The sequence below is a fragment of the Coregonus clupeaformis genome, chromosome 19 (assembly GCF_020615455.1).
Source record: "Coregonus clupeaformis isolate EN_2021a chromosome 19, ASM2061545v1, whole genome shotgun sequence".
Lineage (NCBI taxonomy): Eukaryota > Metazoa > Chordata > Actinopteri > Salmoniformes > Salmonidae > Coregonus > Coregonus clupeaformis.
This window is the reverse complement of record NC_059210.1, coordinates 48,630,858-48,651,211: the sequence shown is the minus strand read 5'-3', so window position 1 is coordinate 48,651,211 and position 20,354 is coordinate 48,630,858. Positions and strand designations below refer to the sequence as shown.

General features: G+C 45.4%; 1 pseudogene; it reads left to right on the top strand.

Moving 5' to 3' along the window:
* The window catches only part of LOC121531220, an 84,613-nt pseudogene extending 65,457 nt beyond the window's left edge, over window positions 1-19,156 (top strand).
* The last annotated feature ends 1,198 nt before the right edge of the window (window positions 19,157-20,354 follow it).

Below are 20,354 nucleotides of genomic sequence, written 5' to 3'. Positions count from 1 at the left end.
TAGGATACTGTGGTATGATGACTCACATACACATAGGTTTCTCTGGCCTGTCAGTCTATAACTGCCGAATAACGGCACCTCGACTTTTGCTTTAGTTTTGTTATTGAACATATTTGTACTTTTATTTGATAGCTTTGTTTTGTTAAGCCTGATTGAATGCCTTTGTTTAGAGTAGGCTAGTGTTTATTGGACAATTCTGTATTGTGAGGTGGATAGAAGGCTCCTCCTGTACTCAGAGCCCAGACCCTGGCCAAGCTAAGAGCCAGGCCTGTCCAAACACTCCAAGCAGCAGCCTCATAAAGACGACCCAGACTGGTTGGGGTTGGCCATGGTCAGGCGCCCAGCCTGCTTTCCATCCCTGCCTCTTTCTCACTGTAATGGGGATGGAAAGATCCTGTTTATTTTTATGACTTTGCTGAGTACTAAATGTAGCATTACTGCAGAAGGGGTTACAGCAGGAAAGATTTACACAGGAAATTAGGAAATTACATGCTGGATTTAGTCACAATGGTTATTTCAGTAATGTTTACAAAAATGGCACAGGATTCCTCCTTGTCTTGTTTGCCATATTGGAGTTTATTGGGTTTTTAGTATCTAGTAAAGAACCTTGCATGTCAATATGTTTCATGCTAATTGTATTTCCAAGACATTACATCGACTGGTCGCAATAAATGACCACCTCTGAGTTGGTCCTATTTTTTGTTCAACAACATCGATCACAATCAATCAATCCATCTTTTGTAACAAGCTTTTCAATAGCATCGAGAGTCCTATAGCTTCAGAGGGAAATCTCTAACTTCAGATGAGTGTCTGTAACCTGTAATAGGTTACAGGGGGGGATACATTTCAGGTGAAAGTTAATTTGTCCAGAATGGAGTCATTGATGGAAGCTGAGTCATAAAGTCATCCAGAAACATAAATCTTCACAGTGACCGAGTGACAGTCTTCTCTTTTCTCCTCTCCTCTCTTTTCCTAGGGCACATTCACAGAGATCATGGCCTCCAATGTGTGGCGTGTCATTGCCCAGAGGCTAACACAGTCCAAGACCACCATCCCCCATGCCTACGCCACCGTTGACTGTGACCTGGGCGCCGTCATGCAGCTCCGCAAGTAGATGGCCAAAGGTGAGGCCACAGCACAACACAACATAACAGAACACAACACATCAGAACACTACATAACAGAACACAACACAACACATCAGAACACTACATAACAGAACACATCAGAACACTACATAACACAACACAACACATCAGAACACTACATAACACAACACAACACATCAGAACACAACACAACATAACAGGGCACAGCACAACACAAAGCTGGCTAAAGATGAAGGCTGGCTGTGTTCAAGTACGTAGTAGCACTACACGATACAACCCAGCTGAACACTCATAGGTATATGAGCACTGTATAAGACCTGGGTGGGATTTAGCTCATAGTAGTACAGCATATCGCAATGTACAATTCATGTGGAAAGTATTCAGACCCCTTCCCTTTTTCCACATTTTGTTACATTACAGCCTTATTCTAAAATTTATTTTTGGAAAGGCACACACCTATCTATATATCGTCCCACAGTTGACAGTGCATGTCAGAGCCATGAGGTCAAAACTGAGCAATCAGGGTAGAAGGGTCTTGGTCAGGGAGGTGACCAAGAACCCGATGGGCACTCTGACAGAGCTCCAGAGTTCCTCTGTGGAGATGGAAGAACCTTCCAGAAGGACAACCATCTCTGCAGCACTCCAGCAATCAGGCCTTTACGGTAGAGTGGCCAGACGGAAGCACATGACAACCCGCTTGGAGTTTGCCAAAAAGGCACCTAAAGGACTCTCAGACCATGAAAAACAAGATTATCTGATCTGATGAAACCAAGATTGAACTATTTGGCCTGAATGCCAAGCATCACGTCTGGAGGAAACCTGTCACCATCCCTACGGTGAAGCATGGTGGTGGCAGCATCATGCTGTGGGGATGTTTTTCAGCGGCAGGGACTGGGAGACTAGTCAGGATGGAGGGAAAGATGAACAGAGCAAAGTACAGAGACATCCTTGATAAAACCTGCTCCAGAGCACTCAGTGCCTCAGATTGGGGTGAATGTTCACCTTCCAACAGGACAACGACCCTAAGCACACAGCCAAGACAACGCAGGAGTGGCTTCGGGACAAGTATCTGAATGTCCTTGAGTGGCCCAGCCAGAGCCCGGACTTGAACTCGATCTAACATCTCTGGAGAGACCTGAAAATAGCTGTGCAGCGACGCTCCCCATCCAACCTGACATACAGTGAGGGAAAAAAAGTATTTGATCCCCTATTGATTATGTATGTTTGCCCACTGACAAAGACATGATCAGTCTATAATTGTAATGGTAGGTTTATTTGAACAGTGAGAGACAGAATAACAACAAAAAAATCCAGGAAAACGCATGTCAAAAATGTTATGAATTGATTTGCATTTTAATGAGGGAAATAAGTATTTGACACCTCTGCAAAACATGACTTAGTACTTGGTGGCAAAACCCTTGTTGGCAATCACAGAGGTCAGACATTTCTTGTAGTTGGCCACCAGGTTTGCACACATCTCAGGAGGGATTTTGTCCCACTCCTCTTTGCAGATCTTCTCCAAGTCATTAAGGTTTTGAGGCTGACGTTTGGCAACTCGAACCTTCAGCTCCTTCCACAGATTTTCTATGGGATTAAGGTCTGGAGACTGGCTAGGCCACTCCAGGACCTTAATGTGCTTCTTCTTGAGCCACTCCTTTGTTGCTTTGGCCGTGTGTTTTGGGTCATTGTCATGCTGGAATACCCATCCACGACCCAAGATTTGACAGTACATGGTCCCGTCCATCATCCCTTTGATGCGGTGAAGTTGTCCTGTCCCCTTAGCAGAAAAACACACCCAAAGCATAATGTTTCCACCTCCATGTTTGACGGTGGGGATGGTGTTCTTGGGGTCATAGGCAGCATTCCTCCTCCTCCAAACACGGCGAGATGATGCCAAAGAGCTCGATTTTGGTCTCATCTGACCACAACACTTTCACCCAGTTCTCCTCTGAATCATTCAGATGTTCATTGGCAAACTTCAGACGGGCCTGTATATGTGCTTCCTTGAGCAGGGGTGACCTTACAGGCGCTGCAGGATTTCAGTCCTTCACAGCATAGTGTGTTACCAATTGTTTTCTTGGTGACTATTGTCCCAGCTGCCTTGAGATCATTGACAAGATCCTCCTGTGTAGTTCTGGGCTGATTCCTCACCGTTCTCATGATCATTGCAAATCCACGAGGTGAGATCTTGCATGGAGCCCCAGGCTGAGGGAGATTGACAGTTCTTTTGTTTCTTCCATTTGCGAATAATCGCACCAACTGTTGTCACCTTCTCACCAAGCTGCTTGGCGATGGTCTTGTAGCCCATTCCAGCCTTGTGTAGGTCTACAATCTTGTCCCTGACATCCTTGCGGAGCTCTTTGGTCTTGGCCATGGTGGAGAGTTTGGAATCTGATTGATTGATTGCTTCTGGCTCCCAGGTGTCTTTTATACAGGTAACAAACTGAGATTAGGAGCACTCCCTTTAAGAGTGTGCTCCTAATCTCAGCTCGTTACCTGTATAAAAGACACCTGGGAGCCAGAAACCTTTCTGATTGAGAGGGGATCAAATACTTATTTCCCTCATTAAAATGCAAATCAATTTATAAAATTTTTGACATGCATTCTTCTGGACATTTTTGTTGTTATTCTGTCTCTCACTGTTCAAATAAACCTACCAATAAGATTATAGACTGATAATTTCTTTGTCATTGGGCAAACGTACAAAATCAGCAGGGGATCAAATACCTTTTTCCCTCACTGTAGCTTGAGAGGTTCTGCATAGAAGAGTGGGAGAAACTCCCCAAATGCAGGTGTGCCAAGCTAGTTGCGTCATACCCAAGAAGACTCGAGGCTGTAATCGCTGCCAAAGGTGCTTCAACAAATTACTGAGTAAAGGTTTGGGATACGTATGTAAATGTGATATTTCTGTTTTCTTTTATACATTTGCCACATTTTCTAAAAAAATGTTTTTGCTTTGTCATTATGTGGTATTGTGTGTAGATTAGATTGATGAGGGGGGGGGGAATCAATTTCATCAATTTTTGAAATAAGGCTGTAATGTAACAAAATGAGGAAAAAGTCAAGGGGTATGAATTCTTTCCGAATGCACTGTATATAACACAGTACAGAACGGGAGAACGGGAGAAGAACATGGGGAGGGAGATGGAGAAACTGAATAAGATATGGAGAGAGGAGGGGTGGTTTTTGTTGTGTTGTGATCTGATGTGAAGTGATTAGGCAGGCCTGGCAGTGTCTAACCCATTTTGTCCTGCCTGTGCTCCTCTCACAGTCTCACCTCTCATCCCATCTCTCCACCAATGAAATTAGCCAAAGCATTTTGCACAACATGTGTTCCATGTTACTTCTGCTGAATGGCTATTCTCAGTGAAGGGTGGTACATGTACTCTCCAAGACAAGAGAGAGTGGGAACATCATAAGAATGTCATAACAACCACCCAAGGGTGTTTTTTAAACTTGGACCAGAGCCAGTCCAGAAACCAGAAACCCCTGGAGATGTGAAGGGGTGACGTGAGGTCCCAAGTTGTTACTTCTCAGTTTACATGGTCAGGTGAAACTCCTGGTTCTGCTCATTATTCCCTATGAGAGATGAACACAATGCAAAGTCTCCTCATTAAATATAAACCTGACAGTTAAACCCCACTGTATTTATATTCTCTTCAAGATGACATTGAATTTAATACATTTCCGTTTCCTGGGATGAAAGAATTAACATATGATTTAGCCTGATTTGATCAACATACATACTGCTCTTCAGCCCTGTTTCAGCCCTGTGTGTCTGTGCTGCAGAATAAACAGACAGAGAGACTGGCCATTCCAGTCCTATTAGCAGCAGGGTTGTGTGTGTGTGTTGAGGGATTCTCTTTCCGTCCGGTTGTTTTCCCTGGCTCTCTTTGTTCAGAAGCACAGTGATTTCACGGTTAGCTCGTTAGTCATCCCACTAAGAGCATTCATAACCGTTTTGTGCTAATAGGCACTCCTATACAGCCCAGTGTTAACGCCATGCCAGGCACTGCCACCACACCATGGGCACTGTATGGAGAGAGCAGAGAGAGGGAGAGGTATAGAGGAGATAAAGAAAGAGAAGGAGGATAGATGGAGGACCGAGAGAATTAGAGAGACGGGAGAGGCAGGACAGAAGGTCAGGGAAGTTGAAGGAGAAAGCTTATTTTTATTAGAACAGTAATAGAAAGTTGTGGGTGTTCTCTAAAGGAGTGGTTTTAGTTTTTTTAGGTTTTATTTATTCGCACCAAAGAAAATAAGTGATAGACAAAACAGTACAGATAAAAAACTGGTAAACATGGTGTGCAAGTGAGGTTGGAAGCCCAAAAGGGCTTATATGAAAACCACACTACAAATATAGGGACAAAAAAAAAAGTAAAGTAAGTGTTGGTTTGTTAAACTGGACATTGTTGTGAGAGAAAGTGTATGGGTGGGTTGGTGGTTGAGTTTATATTGTACTGGGTGGGGGAGTGGAGGGTATTTGTTCATATAGAACCTGACCTTTTCTCTACCACCCAGTTGCCCCTCACCCAGTCCCCCCTGCCCTGTTTGATAACACTGCCCTTCAACTGGAGGAGAGAAGAATGGAAAATAAACTCCACTAGTAACAACAGTAACAGTATAAGGCCTCTCTTGGTTCTAAACACACATAATTAGCATGTCTGATTCTCTCACAATGTACGTCATCCTATAGCTTGCATACCAGATGTCATCTGCCATGCTCTTTGGAGCAGTTGGTATGGAGATACTTTGCTCTGGTGCTTTGGCGAATAAGAAAGTATTTTTTTTAAACCTCCTGCTTTGGGCTGGATGTATCAATGTGTAGTTCATACATGCATAATATATGAGCAGAATTACTGTCTTACCTCAATTAGCCATGAAATCCCAAGTTTGAAAGCAACTGTATTCTTGAAGCGGTGCTGTGTCATTTTTCCTACATTTCTCCACTCGTGGGCCAGCTCCCTAGCAATTTGAGTTCTAGCCAATGAGCTTCAGCCCCTCACATTTGAGTGACGGCTAGCAAGAGGCCTGTCCAGTGTTATCCAATGAGGTCGCAGTGGACACAGCAGAGAGAGAGCAATGACGTGGTGCACATATCTACACATATGTGACATAGTACGCAATTTTCAGGGACCACTTTTGGCTTGAGTGCTACTTTCAGAACTACAGGCTAAAAAGTATGCAAAAGTACCAGAGAATCTCTCAAAATTGCCTGACTAACAGCACTTGAATGATAGATCTGTAGTGTTTGTCAAGTGTTGTCTCCTTTCTTTCCAGCGGAGATCAAAGTGTCTGTCAATGATTTCATCATCAAGGCAGCTGCTGCTACATTCAGAGGAAATATTGCCTACCCTGCCAGTTTCTAGCAATGTTCATTTTCAAAAAACGATATGTTTGATATACAGCTCTGGAAAAAATTAAGAGACCACAGCAAATTGTTCTTAAATCAGCATCTCTACATGTATGACAGCCATTCCATTACAGTGTCTGTTGAATTCCAACACAGACACACCTCATTCTACTGAATTAGGTACTGATTAGGTGATCACATGAACCAAATCTTATTTAATGAGGAAAAGTATAAAAACCACTACTGTGGTCATCACTATCCTCTTGCAATAGGACCAGCTGGATGGCAAAAACAGTGCTAAAATTACCTCAAAAGTAATATTAATCAAAAAAGAACTATTGACCATGCCAAAAGAGTTGAAAAGGAATGTTTTGAGTGAGGAAAAGAAGGGTTCAATTCTGGCTTTACTGGCAGAGGGATACAGTGAGCGTCAGGTTGCTTCCATCCTTAAAATTTCAAAGACGGCGGTTCATAAGAACAAGGTCAAGCAGCAGACATTGGGGACAACAAAGCTACAGATCGGCAGAGGGCGAAAACGACACTCTACTGACCGGGATGACCGCCAACTCATTCGAATGTCACTCAACAACTGTAGGATGACATCAAGTGACCTACAAAAAAGAATGGCAAACGGCAGCTGGGGTGAAGTGCACGGCGAGGATGGTTTGAAACAGGCTCCTAGGGGCAGGGCTGAAGTCGTGCAAAGCTAGAAAAAGAGCCCTTCATCAATGATAAGCAAAGAAGAGCCAGGCTGAAGTTTGCAAAAGACCATAAGGATTGGACCGTAGAGGACTGGAGTAAGGTCATCTTCTCTGATGAGTCCAATTTTGAGCTTTGCCCAATACCTGGTCGTCTAATGGTTAGACGGAGACCTGGAGAGGCCTACAAGCCACAGTGTCTCGCACCCACTGTGAAATTTGGTGGAGGATCGGTGATGATCTGGGGGTGCTTCAGCAAGGCTGGAATCGGGCAGATTTGTCTTTGTGAAGGACGTATGAATCAAGCCACGTACAAGGTTGTCCTGGAAGAAAACTTGCTTCCTTTTGCTCTGACATTGTTCCCCAACTCTGAGGATTGGTTTTTCCAGCAGGACAATGCGCCATGCCACACAGCCAGGTCAATCAAGGTGTGGATGGAGGACCACCAGATCAAGACCCTGTCATGGCCAGCCCAATCTCCAGACCTGAACACCATTGAACACTTCTGGAATGTGATCAAGAGGAAGATGGATGGTCACAAGCCATCAAACAAAGCCGAGCTGCTTGACTGTGTGGCTGAGTGGCATAAGTCACCCAACATCAATGTGAAAGACTGGTGGAGAGCATGCCAAGACGCATGAAAGCTGTGATTGAAAATCAGGGTTATTCCACCACATATTGATTTCTGAACTGTTCCTAAGTTAAAACATTAGTATTGTGTTGTTTAAAAATGAACATGAACTTATTTTCTTTGCATTATTCGAGGTCTGACAACACAGCAACTTTTTTGTTATTTTGACCAGTTGTCATTTTCTGCAAATAAATGCTCTAAATGACAATATTTTTATTTGGAATTTGGGAGAAATGTTGTCAGTAGATTATAGAATAAAACAAAAATGTTATTTTTACCCAAACACATACCTATAAATAGTAAAACCAGAGAAACTGATAATTTTGCAGTGGTCTTGTCACGACTTCGGCCGAGGCTGCCTCCCCTCCTTGTTTGGGCAGGCTTCGGCGTTCGTCGTCACCGGAGTACTAACCACTGCCGCCCCAATCATCATCACAGTTGTCTTGTCAATCACACACACCTGGTTCTATTCCCGTAATTAGTCAGTGTATAAGTGTTCCCTCTGCCCCCTTGTCCTTGTGAACGAGGTGTTTCGGGACATGCTTGATCGCTGTGTAGTGGTCTACATTGATGACATCCTGGTGTATTCCGCTACGCGCGCCGAGCATGTGTCCCTGGTTCGCAAGGTGCTGGCCCGACTGTTGGAAAATGACCTTTATGCTAAGGCAGAGAAGTGTATGTTTTTCCAGCAGTCCGTCTCCTTCCTTGGATACCGCATTTCCTCCTCAGGTGTGGAGATGGAGGGAGATCGCATTTCAGCCGTGCGTAATTGGCCGACTCCAACCACGGTTAAGGAGGTGCAGCGCTTCCTTGGCTTTGCCAACTACTATCGGAGGTTTATCCAGGGCTTTGGCAAGGTGGCAGCTCCCATTACATCCCTGTTGAAGGGTGGGCCATCCCGGCTCCGCTGGTCTGCTGAGGGTGACCTGGCCTTCAGGAGACTGCGGGGTCTGTTCACCTCAGCGCCGGTACTGGCCCACCCCGATCCATCACTACCGTTCGTAGTGGAGGTGGATGCGTCCGAGGTAGGGATAGGCGCTGTCCTGTCCCAACGCTCGGGCATGCCACCCAAGCTCCGCCCCTGTGCTGCCTTCTCTAAGAAGCTCAGCCCGACGGAGCAGAACTACGACGTTGGTGATCAGGAGCTGTTGGCTGTTGTCCGAGCCTTGACCGTGTGGAGGCATTGGTTCGAAGTGGCGAAACACCCTTTCCTCATCTGGACGGACCACCGTAACCTGGAGTACATCCGGGCAGCGAGGAGGCTGAATCATCGCCAGGCCAGGTGGGCCCTATTCTTCACCAGGTTTGATTTTACATTGTCATACATTCCGGGTACGAAGAACGTGAAGGCAGACGCACTGTCCCGGCTGTATGACACAAAGGAAAGGCCCAGAGACAACACCCCCATACTCACGGCCTCCTGCATTGTGGTGCCGGTAGTATGGGTGATGGACGCGGATTTAGAGCAGGCATTACGCACAGATCCATCTCCACTGCAGTGTCCAGCTGGGCTGCGGTACGTGCCTGCTCTTATCCGTGATCGTCTGATCTTCTGGGCACACACGTCACCCTCCTCTGGTCACCCAGGTATCGGCCGTACAGTGCGCTGCTTGACCGGAAAGTACTGGTGGCCTACCTTGGCTAAGGACGTGAGGGTGTACGTCTCCTCCTGCTCAGTGTGCGCCCAAAGTAAGGCACCTAGGCACCTCCCACCGGATAAGCTACAACCCTTACCAGTTCCACTACGACCATGGTCTCATCTTAGTATTGATTTTCTGACTGATCTTCCCCTCTCCCAAGGTAACACCACCATCCTGGTCGTTGTGGACCGCTTCTCCAAGTCCTGCCGCCTCCTTCCTCTGCCCGGTCTCCCCACGGCCCTGCAGACTGCGGAGGCCCTGTTTACTCACGTCTTCCGGCACTACGGAGTGCCAGAGGATATAGTGTCCGACCGAGGTCCCCAGTTCACATCAAAGGTTTGGAAGGCGTTCATGGAACGTCTGGGGGTCTCGGTCAGCCTGACCTCTGGGCTCCACCCCGAGAGTAATGGGCAGGTGGAACGAGTAGATCAGGATGTGGGTAGGTTCCTGCGGTCCTACTGCCAGGACCGGCCGGGGGAGTGGTCGGTGTTCTTGCCATGGGCAGAATATGCCCAGAACTCTCTCCGCCACTCCTCTACTAACGTAACACCATTCCAATGTGTTTTAGGTTACCAACCGGTTCTGGCACTGTGGCACCAGAGCCAGACCGAGGCTCCTGCGGTGGATGACTGGTTTCGGCGCGCGGAGGAGACGTGGGACGCTGCCCACGTTCACCTCCAGCACGCTGTGTGTTGTCAGAAGGCCAACGCTGACCGTCACCGCAGGGAGGCCCCGGTTTTCATACCAGGGGATCGGGTCTGGCTCTCAACCTAGAATCTGCCCCTCCGCCTGCCCTGCCGGAAGCTGAGCCCGCGGTTTGTGGGGCCATTCAAAGTCCTGAGGAGAATCAACGAGGTTACTAATAGGTTGTTACCCCCCCCTGATTACCGAATGAACCCCTCGTTTCATGTGTCTCTCCTCAGGCCGGTGGTGGTTGGTCCGCTCCAGGAGTCTGAGGTGCGGGAGGTTCCTCCACCTCCTCTTGACATCGAAGGGGCCCCGGCATACTCTGTCCGTTTCAACCTGGAATCGAAGCGTCGGGTGGGGGGCCTTCAGTACCTTGTGGAGTGGGAGGGGTACGGTCTGGAGGAACGGTGCTCGGTCCCGTTAAGGGATATCCTCGATCCCTCCCTGTTGCGGGATTTCCACCGTCGCCATCCGGCTCGCCCTGATCCGCGTCCTTCTGGGCGTCCCTGAGGCCGGGGTCGGTGCGCTGCTGGAGCTGCGTGTCGCGGGGGGTGGGGTACTGTCACGACTTCGGCCGAGGCTGCCTCCCCTCCTTGTTCGGGCAGGCTTCGGTGTTCGTCGTCACCGGAGGACTAACCACTGCCGCCCCAATCATCCTCACAATTGTCTTGTCAATCACACACACCTGGTTCTATTCCCCTAATTAGTCAGTGTATAAGTGTTCCCTCTGCCCCCTTGTCCTTGTGGGTGATTGTTTGTTGTGGAGGTTAGTGAAGCTCAGTGGAGCTTGTGTATTTTGTATCGACGGGAGTATTTTCCCGTGTGCCTTGTATTTTACAGTGCACCTGTTTTGTGCCCTGGAGTGTGTGTGACGCATTTCTGCGTAAACCTGTATTTTTTGGATTAAAGCCTGTTTCTGTGATTTGCCCTCCTGCGCCTGACTCCTTCAACACCACCTTATCACAGGTCTCTTAATTTTTTCCAGAGCTGTATGTGCCCATAGAAAGTATACAACCCTTTGCACAAATGTCACAGTTTTGCCTCACAGCCTGGAAGGTAAATGCATTAAATTATGCACACACACAAAACATCTGGGAGTGTATACTCTCTAGGCACTGTATGTATTCATTTATCTACTGGGATCAGGGATACGTACAGGCTTCCAGTGTTATTCGGCTTCAGTTTCCTGAGCAACAAAGCCACATCACATCACAGTTACAGATCCCCTGAAGCCATTCCTCTACAACCGTCCGTGGTTCAAACACCAACTGACTGTCTGGTGGCAGGCTGAGGCACAGAGCCTGCTATCGTCTGGCTGATGGAGGAACCTATAAATAGACACCAATTCCCAGTTAATTATATCCTGTCTTTCCCCCATTTGATGGGAATTCTGAGGAAATTGGCTGAGTATTAATCTCTAACCAAACAGGTTTTCAAAATTAATTTTCAAAATTATTCATGGCGAAGAAAGAGAGAGAAGGTTAAAAGGCATCCTTGTCTCATCTTAGTAGGGAAATGTCTGTCGATTTTCCATTCTCTGTGTTTTACCTGGGGCTTTTCTTGATAAATTACAATGCCTTATTCCGTGCGTTCTCCTGTAGTTCCTTATGTAGGGTCTCCCCCCCCCCCCCTCTCCTCTTACCCTCTGTGTGAAGACTGGGAATGTAATCACCAAGCAAACTCCCTGGGATTCAGCTGGGTGCCTTGGCTAGTACAATTTGGGGAGAGGATAAGCCTTGATTTTCATAATGTGCATTTTGAATATGAATGTGGCTCCTTTGTGTGACTGACTGTATCCATGGAAACAGAGACAGAGGTGAATAGAAGATGAGACCATGTCTCACCACTTTGTTAGGCCCTGTGGTCCTGCCTTTTGTCAGAGCACTGAATCTACTGTAACACTGGCCCATTCACCTTTCACCCTGACCCACCCTTACTTCTGTGGAAACATTATCATATCTTATCTCTTATCTTATCAATCGTGGGGATAGGACAGGGTATACCAAATTACTCTGTCCTGTCTTATGAAGGCCATGGATGGATTGTTATTGAGTCTCTATCTTCCTTGAGTCCCTTTTCCTCTTCCATCCCTCCACTCTCTCTTCCCCTCAGTCCTCTTCTCCTCCTCCTTGAATCTCATCTGACAGAATCTGTCCTGACCTCTGACCTTTTCCTTTAGGAGCTGCCGGAGGTCAACGTGACCTGGTCGGGGGTGGGGCCCCAGGCGCTGGACTCCATCAGCATCTCCATCGCTGTGGCGACCGAGAAGGGCCTCATTACCCCCATTATCACAAACGCTGCTGACAAGGGAGTGCAGGAGATCTCCGCTAATACCAAGATATGGTGGAAGACTACTGATACCTGGGTACTGTGGAGCTCGTAATTCAGAATGGGGGCCTGTGCTGTTGGAGAAATACATGCCAGTGAGCTTCTAACTATCCCGGGCGGAGTGGAATAAAATAATTAAATGTTACAGTATCTGAAATGGAATTAGCTGTCTCCATTATTTAGTGGCAGTTACAAAGCACTCAAATTAAAGTTCTATAAAATGAGTGTAGAACGGTAATATCACCAGCAGCCCCTTAGCCTTGAGGCTGTGGCTGAATCCCAAATCACCCTTGACCCTCCATTTGCACATTCACGCGTGCCTCTACAATATGAGCGTGTCTCAAAGCTGAGGGTGTGAAAATAATGGAGGGTGTAAGGGCTAATTAGACCCTCCAATAGCCACTTCGACATAGTCCGCTATGCTGCCGGCTTCAGAGCAAAGGGGTATGCCATAATGCACTGCATAATTGTTTTAAGTTGCACAAGTTCACTTTTTTTTTGCCACCTGTATTTGTTTGTCAGATTTCGAGACTTGACACGTGTAACATTGGAAATACCTCCCAAATTAAATGTGTAACTGTTACTGAGGTTTATATCTTGTAAAACGACAGGGTGAATTTTCTCATTTGAATTTCATGCTCATTTTATTATTTAAATGTGGAACATGAATTGCATCATTCAAGTCACGAGTGTGTCCCGAAGTTGATTGGTTTATTTGATCCCCTCGGCAGTCTTGAAGTCACCCTCAGAGTTTCGTCAGCAACACTTGACAACGGAGGGCCCTCCAATCGAGTTGGTAAGGGCCAGGGGCTGGTTTCGGATTCACTGTGTAACTGCATTCCTCAGGTGATTTCTTTAGAAAGGTCAGGCTGTGTAATGAGTTGTAGTGTGGGGGCTCATTCTGAATCACTCTCTAAGTAAACACATTATCAGGGTTGGTGGTGTTTACCTTCCTGGACAGGGACCAGAGAGTGTTGTGCTTCAGGCTTAAACCACACCATTATTTGCATAATTTTTTGCAGCTCTTAAATCTGCCACAATTGGGCTTCTCATAATGATTTTGGTGATGATGGTGGATTGCTAAAATAACTTAATCAAATGATTGACACAGTAGATAACCATACTAGTGATGGGGGAGGGGAAATCAATACAGTTACATATCGGGATATTATTTGTTACAATATCGCAATATTATTTTTGCGGCCGCTAGTCAGCTGTACCTACACCAAAACTCACCATCTTCTTTTTTAATAGTGAGCCAAATTTGTTTTCAGCTATTTAATTTCCATGACTGATCAAAACTTGTTTTCTCATGACTCCCTTATCCCCCTGCAGCAGTCGTATGGTGAGCAATATGTTTGGAACATCAAATCGCAATAAAATCGCAGTATCGAATCGCAATATATATATCATCTTGAGAATTGCAATACATATCGTATCGGCATCTAAGTATCATGATAATATTGTATCGTAAGGTCCCTGGCAATTCCCAGCCCTAAACCATACTGAATCTAGAGGGTGTATACATGTCTGTGTGATATGACACTGTAGTTATAATAATAATAATATGCCATTTAGCAGACGCTTTTATCCAAAGCGACTTACAGTCATGCGTGCATACATTTTTGTGTATGGGTGGTCCCGGGGATCGAACCCACTACCTTGGCGTTATAAGCGCCGTGCTCTACCAGTTGAGCTACAGAGGACCACCCATACATAGTTCTCTCCATCTCAGCAGCCAGCTATGAACTGAACGTGCCATGATTATGAGTAAATAAATGTACACACAGAAACACCGATATGATGAGATGAGATCACCATGCTAGATCATTTGAAGCGATTAATGGAGGGTTAAATAAGGGGCGGGTACAGAGGCCTCAGCAGCTGGGTGCACACACACACACACCAGTGCGCCAGCTTAGGAAATAGAGAATGTGACAATGTAATTCCAATGTATCCCCTGCAAATGATGCAGTGGACAACATGTTCTCCCGATCTGTGGCCAGCCATAACACATGTATTAAACACATGCACACTTGCAGTGTCACACGCACGCACGCACGCACAGTAGACTCCTGTCTGTGTGTTCCCACCCAGAGTCAGAAGCCTGGTTTGAGTTAGGGCAGAATATAAACCCCTTATTAGCAGCTAATTTAATACAACATGTGGTCTGGAAGGGGCACAGCGCGCTCAATGGCTACCATGCCTGATCCCACAAAACACATGATTGCTTTTCCTTTTCCTGCTGTTATCGCAAATGTCTCCCCATGTATTCTAATGTGTCTCTGGGTCTTTTGACTTAGTTTTTTAGTTAAAAGCAGTGTCACTGCAATATCTGTAAAGCATTTCCATTTGAATGAGCATGACATACATGAGTGTTAGATGTATTATTGCAAATCTGCTGCAGGTTGCGCAGGTTAACTCATAACCTGCAGTCCCGGCAGTTATATCCGCAGGGTGGGTCATTAAATATTGTGTGGATGAAGGCCGGATGGGTGGCGGGCGGGTTGAATAAACAGAAAACAGTAACTTAAAAATATCCATAAATGTATCATTGTTGATCAATTTATATCTATAGGCTACATTGAGGTTTTTCTTTCCTTATTTTAGGCTATCTGGCATTAGTGCATAAGCCTAATTAAGCTTTAGGGCCTAACTGTACGCGCGCCAAATAACCTACACGACAATCGCCAAATGCTTTTGGGAACGAGCAGAAAAAGTTAACTTCGATCCATGTAGGCAAAAACGATTCAGTAAGAGAAAAGCTGCGAAATGGAGAGTTCAAAATAAAGAGAAGGGAGGGCCAGAAATGTAATGTTTGGAAAAGATTTGGTGAAGTGGTAAAATAGGATGATAGCAGTGTTATGTGTGATGATTGTGAAGCACAATACAAATTTGACAGTCACAAGATCAGGACTTCAAATAGGCCTATGGCACGTAAAGGAACTGTAGAGTCACGTACAGTATACTGTTCAAATGGGTAAATGGAAACGTAAATCTGGACACTGACTGTAGGTCCATAACCTCTCACATAGCCTTAATATTAACTCCTGCAGAATTAAGCATTTCTTGCAGTAAAATGACAAATGTAGGCTACATTTTGACGAGTGGCGAAATATGATTTTTGACATCTTGAGAGAATGCGAATGCGCAGTTAGATACCATCTGTAGAGGTGCTAACTTTATCAGTATCATAAACGCTGATAGAGCCTATTTCAACCACATAAATTATGCATCCAAGCCAAACTAAAATCTTATCAGAAACATGTTGGGTCGTTTTCACAGCTCTCTATTTCCTTATATCCAGTCAAACTGATGTCATTTGGAAATTTTACACACAAAATCTTTCCTGTTTTTTTTCTCCCTGGTCCGTAAAAGTCTTTGCTCCGCGAAAGAAGCAGAGATGGCAGAGAACTTTACCGATGTCAACTAGATTGTAGCATTCATTCTATCGATTTATGACATTCTGGAGAGCCAGGGTTTATTTAGTTTTCTAGGGCAACATATAATGACAGAAGAGAAGCTACATGTACATTATCTAATTATAGACAAGTTGACTAACAAATAGCCTACCAAAATGTCAGAAATTATAAGCAGAAACATTATCTAAATCGGGAAAGTAAATTCCTGCACCCCCTGTCAAAAAAATATTTCCACCGTGTCTGACTGTAGCCTACAGCAAATTTTTCTATATTAGCGAGTTGGGGCAGGGTGCAGGCCTCAGATTTTCACTTTATCAGCTATTGTCGGGCGGTTGCGAATGGGTTATTAGCAATTGCGGGCGGGTGTGTGTGAACCAACAGCTGACCCACGCACTACTAGTGTATGCATGTGAGGAAGCTATGGAGGATTTTCCACCTCACATGCACTGGGATGAGAGTCAATAACCCAGAAAACACCCACACACCTATAGAAAGTGCAACAGTGCGGCCTCCAAGCTCCTTATGTAGCATACTGATTCGTGCTCTAGTAGCATATTGATTCATGTTGACTTTTGAGTGATGGAAGGAAGCGGGTGGGGTGTTTAATTGTTTCTAAAGCACAATTACATTAGAGAACTCCTCTTCTCGTCTCTGCTCATTGAGTCATGTCAACTCCCTTACTCCAGCTTGCCAATCCACAGGCGGAGAAAGCCCACTCAAAGACAGAGAGTACACACATAATCAAGTTGGCAAAGCAGCAACATGGACTTACACACATCTGTGTGCAGGAGAGGAAAATGTATAGCCTACAATAGTAATAGGGTCTGAAGTTGAAGACCTTGGAATTGGAATCAGCGGGGTTAAACATTGATGATACAGTAGGTCTACATGCATTCAGACAAAGTGGTCAATTTTGTGTAAACAATGTTCATTTGTCATTATTCTAGTGCAGTCCCATTCCACCCCAGATGGCCTGCTTGGAACCCTCCTAAATCAAATCAGATGTTATTTGCCACATGCACCGAATACAACAGGTGTAGACCTTACAGTGAAATGCTTACTTACAAGCCCTAAACCAACAATGCAGTTTAAGGTAAAAAATGTATAAGTAAAAAAAAAAGCTAATCATTAAAGAGCAGCAGTGAAATAAAATAACAGTAACGAGGCTATATACAGGGGGTACCGGTACAGAGTCAATGTGTGGGGGCACCGGTTAGTCGAGACTAACTCTCAATTGATTTTTCATTAAAAGCAATTGCTCACACTGTTTCCTCCCGCTCAGCCAATTTAGTTCTCATTGTGTTAATGTAAAAGTGTTGCCTTCGATGGGGTTCAACACAGTGGGATTGAACTTCACTCTGCTCTAGCTCTGTGTGTGTTGATGCCTGGGTTTATTTAAGTGATGCTAACAGAAGCTCTGGCATGAAGCCCTTTTTTAGTGAAGCATTTGGAGTATACAGTCTGAACTCTGAGTGAGGGCTGCCTTTGGAGTGTTGACTATGGCAGGCTGAAGGGAGGTTGTCAGCATTACATTATTTCAACATTATCATTGAACAATGAGGTCCATACTGTATCACTGAGACTGCTAGAAGCCTGATTGATGGATCTTATTGAACCATCACCACCTCTAGACAGTAGATCGTTGATTAGCCTATGGCTCAGAGTGGATCCCTGCAGATCTCATTCCAAAGGATCTCTGATCATCTGACTACAGTAGACGACTGACTGACTGCAGATCTGTTTTCTCCAGGCGCTGGCCCAAAATGCTTGTGATGGGAAGCTGCTTCCTCATGAGTACCAGGGAGGCTCCTTCAGGTAAACACAACACACCTTATTATCTGGGAGAGAGATAATACTAACCCTCTGTCCTTTACACCTGGAATATTATTTAGATAGATATGCTTTGTACAAATGCAGTGTAGACTATGCTGTGGGATTTGTCTCTTGGCTTGTTAGAAGGTGAACTGGTGTTTGACTCAGGTTCTTACTTAGCACTTCAACATAGTCAAAAGTTTGAGTATGCAGACATACAGGTCTACGGTGTGGGAGACCATGTGTGGCAGAAAGGTGTTCAATAGCTGTATCTGGTTCACCGGTGACTTCACTATTATAACAATCTGGAGCTTTTGTACCAGGCGCTAAGCTAGTCATTTCTTGTATAGTTCAGTAGGCTGCTGATAGGGAGCAGTCATTCATGTCCTGCTATTAGAGTTATAACCATCACAGCTAGATCATATAATATGCAAATTCTACATTATCACATGCATGCATGAAGAGAATATGTGGCCAGACGACAAGAGCTATCAATTATGTGGCCATCCATTCTAGGGGAGGGGGGGCTGTTTTAACTCATTAGAATGAATGGGGTCATTTAGACATAAATGGAGTTTCTGTGTCAGAGAGGAGGATAATTAATTCCTATAAAGGATGCAAGCTCTTTCTAACTCTTCTTGAAGATGTATGCATGCTTCCTCTCTCATTTTATCCATCCCCCAGGCCTGGCTATGTCATTAACCCACACAGCAAATTGCATGTGGATGTTATTGCTCACTCAACACAGAGATGGGATGGTCTCTCTCTCTATGAGTTCACCTCATGCTGTTGGAAGTGGCACAATGTCTTTATGTGTCTATTGAGGAAATGTCTCCTGGTATCCTCTTTTGTATTCTCCTTAATTCACCTCACACACAGTCTCTTTGTGGTGTGAGTTCATGCTGTCTTGACTGAATTAGTAACAGGGAATAGGTAGTAATAAGGCCCCATTATGTCTGGCAGTAATCTCCCCTTGGTTAATTGTCTGCATGTTTTCCCTGGCTGAGCCAGACTAATGATGCAATGCCCATTGTCTCCTCTCTCTCATTCTCCTCCCTTCCTCTCTCACCACCCTCCCACTTTTTTTCTCGCTTTCCCCCACCCCTCCTTCATTCTCTCTCGCTCTCCTCCCCCTATTTATTCCTCCCAATTCCTCTCACAAATCAAATTAGCTTTATTGGTACAAATGGTGAAATAACTTTCTCTATCCCTCCCTTCCTGTCTCTCTCTGACAGTATTTCTAACCTGGGCATGTTTGGCATCAGTGGGTTCAGTGCGGTGATCAACCCTCCGCAGGCGTGTATCCTTGCCGTGGGCACCTCCAGGGCTGTGCTTCGTCTGACCGAGGAGACAGGTGCCCTGAGCACCGTTACCCTGTCTAGAGACGGGCGCCTAGTGGACGACGAGCTGGCATCACACTTCCTGGACAAGTTTAGTGCCAACCTGGAGCGGCCGCAGCGCATGGCACTAGCCTGAGAGAGGGATGGAAAAAGGGAAGGAAGGAGAGAGAGTGAAACACTTACAGTGGGGAAAAAAAGTATTTAGTCAGCCACCAATTGTGCAAGTTCTCCCACTTAAAAAGATGAGAGAGGCCTGTAATTTTCATCATAGGTACATGTCAACTATGACAGACAAATTGAGGAAAAAAATTCCAGAAAATCACATTGTAGGATTTTTTATGAATTTATTTGCAAATTATGGTGGAAAATAAGTATTTGGTCACCTACAAACAAGCAAGATTTCTGGCTCTCACAGACCTGTAACTTCTTCTTTAAGAGGCTCCTCTGTCCTCCACTCGTTACCTGTATTAATGGCACCTGTTTGAACTTGTTATCAGTATAAAAGACACCTGTCCACAACCTCAAACAGTCACACTCCAAACTCCACTATGGCCAAGACCAAAGAGCTGTCAAAGGACACCAGAAACAAAATGGTAGACCTGCACCAGGCTGGGAAGACTGAATCTGCAATAGGTAAGCAGCTTGGTTTGAAGAAATCAACTGTGGGAGCAATTATTAGGAAATGGAAGACATACAAGACCACTGATAATCTCCCTCGATCTGGTGCTCCACGCAAGATCTCACCCCGTGGGGTCAAAATGATCACAAGAACGGTGAGCAAAAATCCCAGAACCACACGGGGGGACCTAGTGAATGACCTGCAGAGAGCTGGGACCAAAGTAACAAAGCCTACCATCAGTAACACACTACGCCGCCAGGGACTCAAATCCTGCAGTGTCCCCCTGCTTAAGCCAGTACATGTCCAGGCCCGTCTGAAGTTTGCTAGAGTGCATTTGGATGATCCAGAAGAGGATTGGGAGAATGTCATATGGTCAAATGAAACCAAAATAGAACTTTTTGGTAAAAACTCAACTCGTCGTGTTTGGAGGACAAAGAATGCTGAGTTGCATCCAAAGAACACCATACCTACTGTGAAGCATGGGGGTGAAAACATCATGCTTTGGGGCTGTTTTTCTGCAAAGGGACCAGGACGACTGATCCATGTAAAGAAAATAATGAATGGGGCCATGTATCATGAGATTTTGAGTGAAAACCTCCTTCCATCAGCAAGGGCATTGAAGATGAAACGTGGCTGGGTCTTTCAGCATGACAATGATCCCAAACACACCGCCTGGGCAATGAAGGAGTGGCTTCGTAAGAAGCATTTCAAGGTC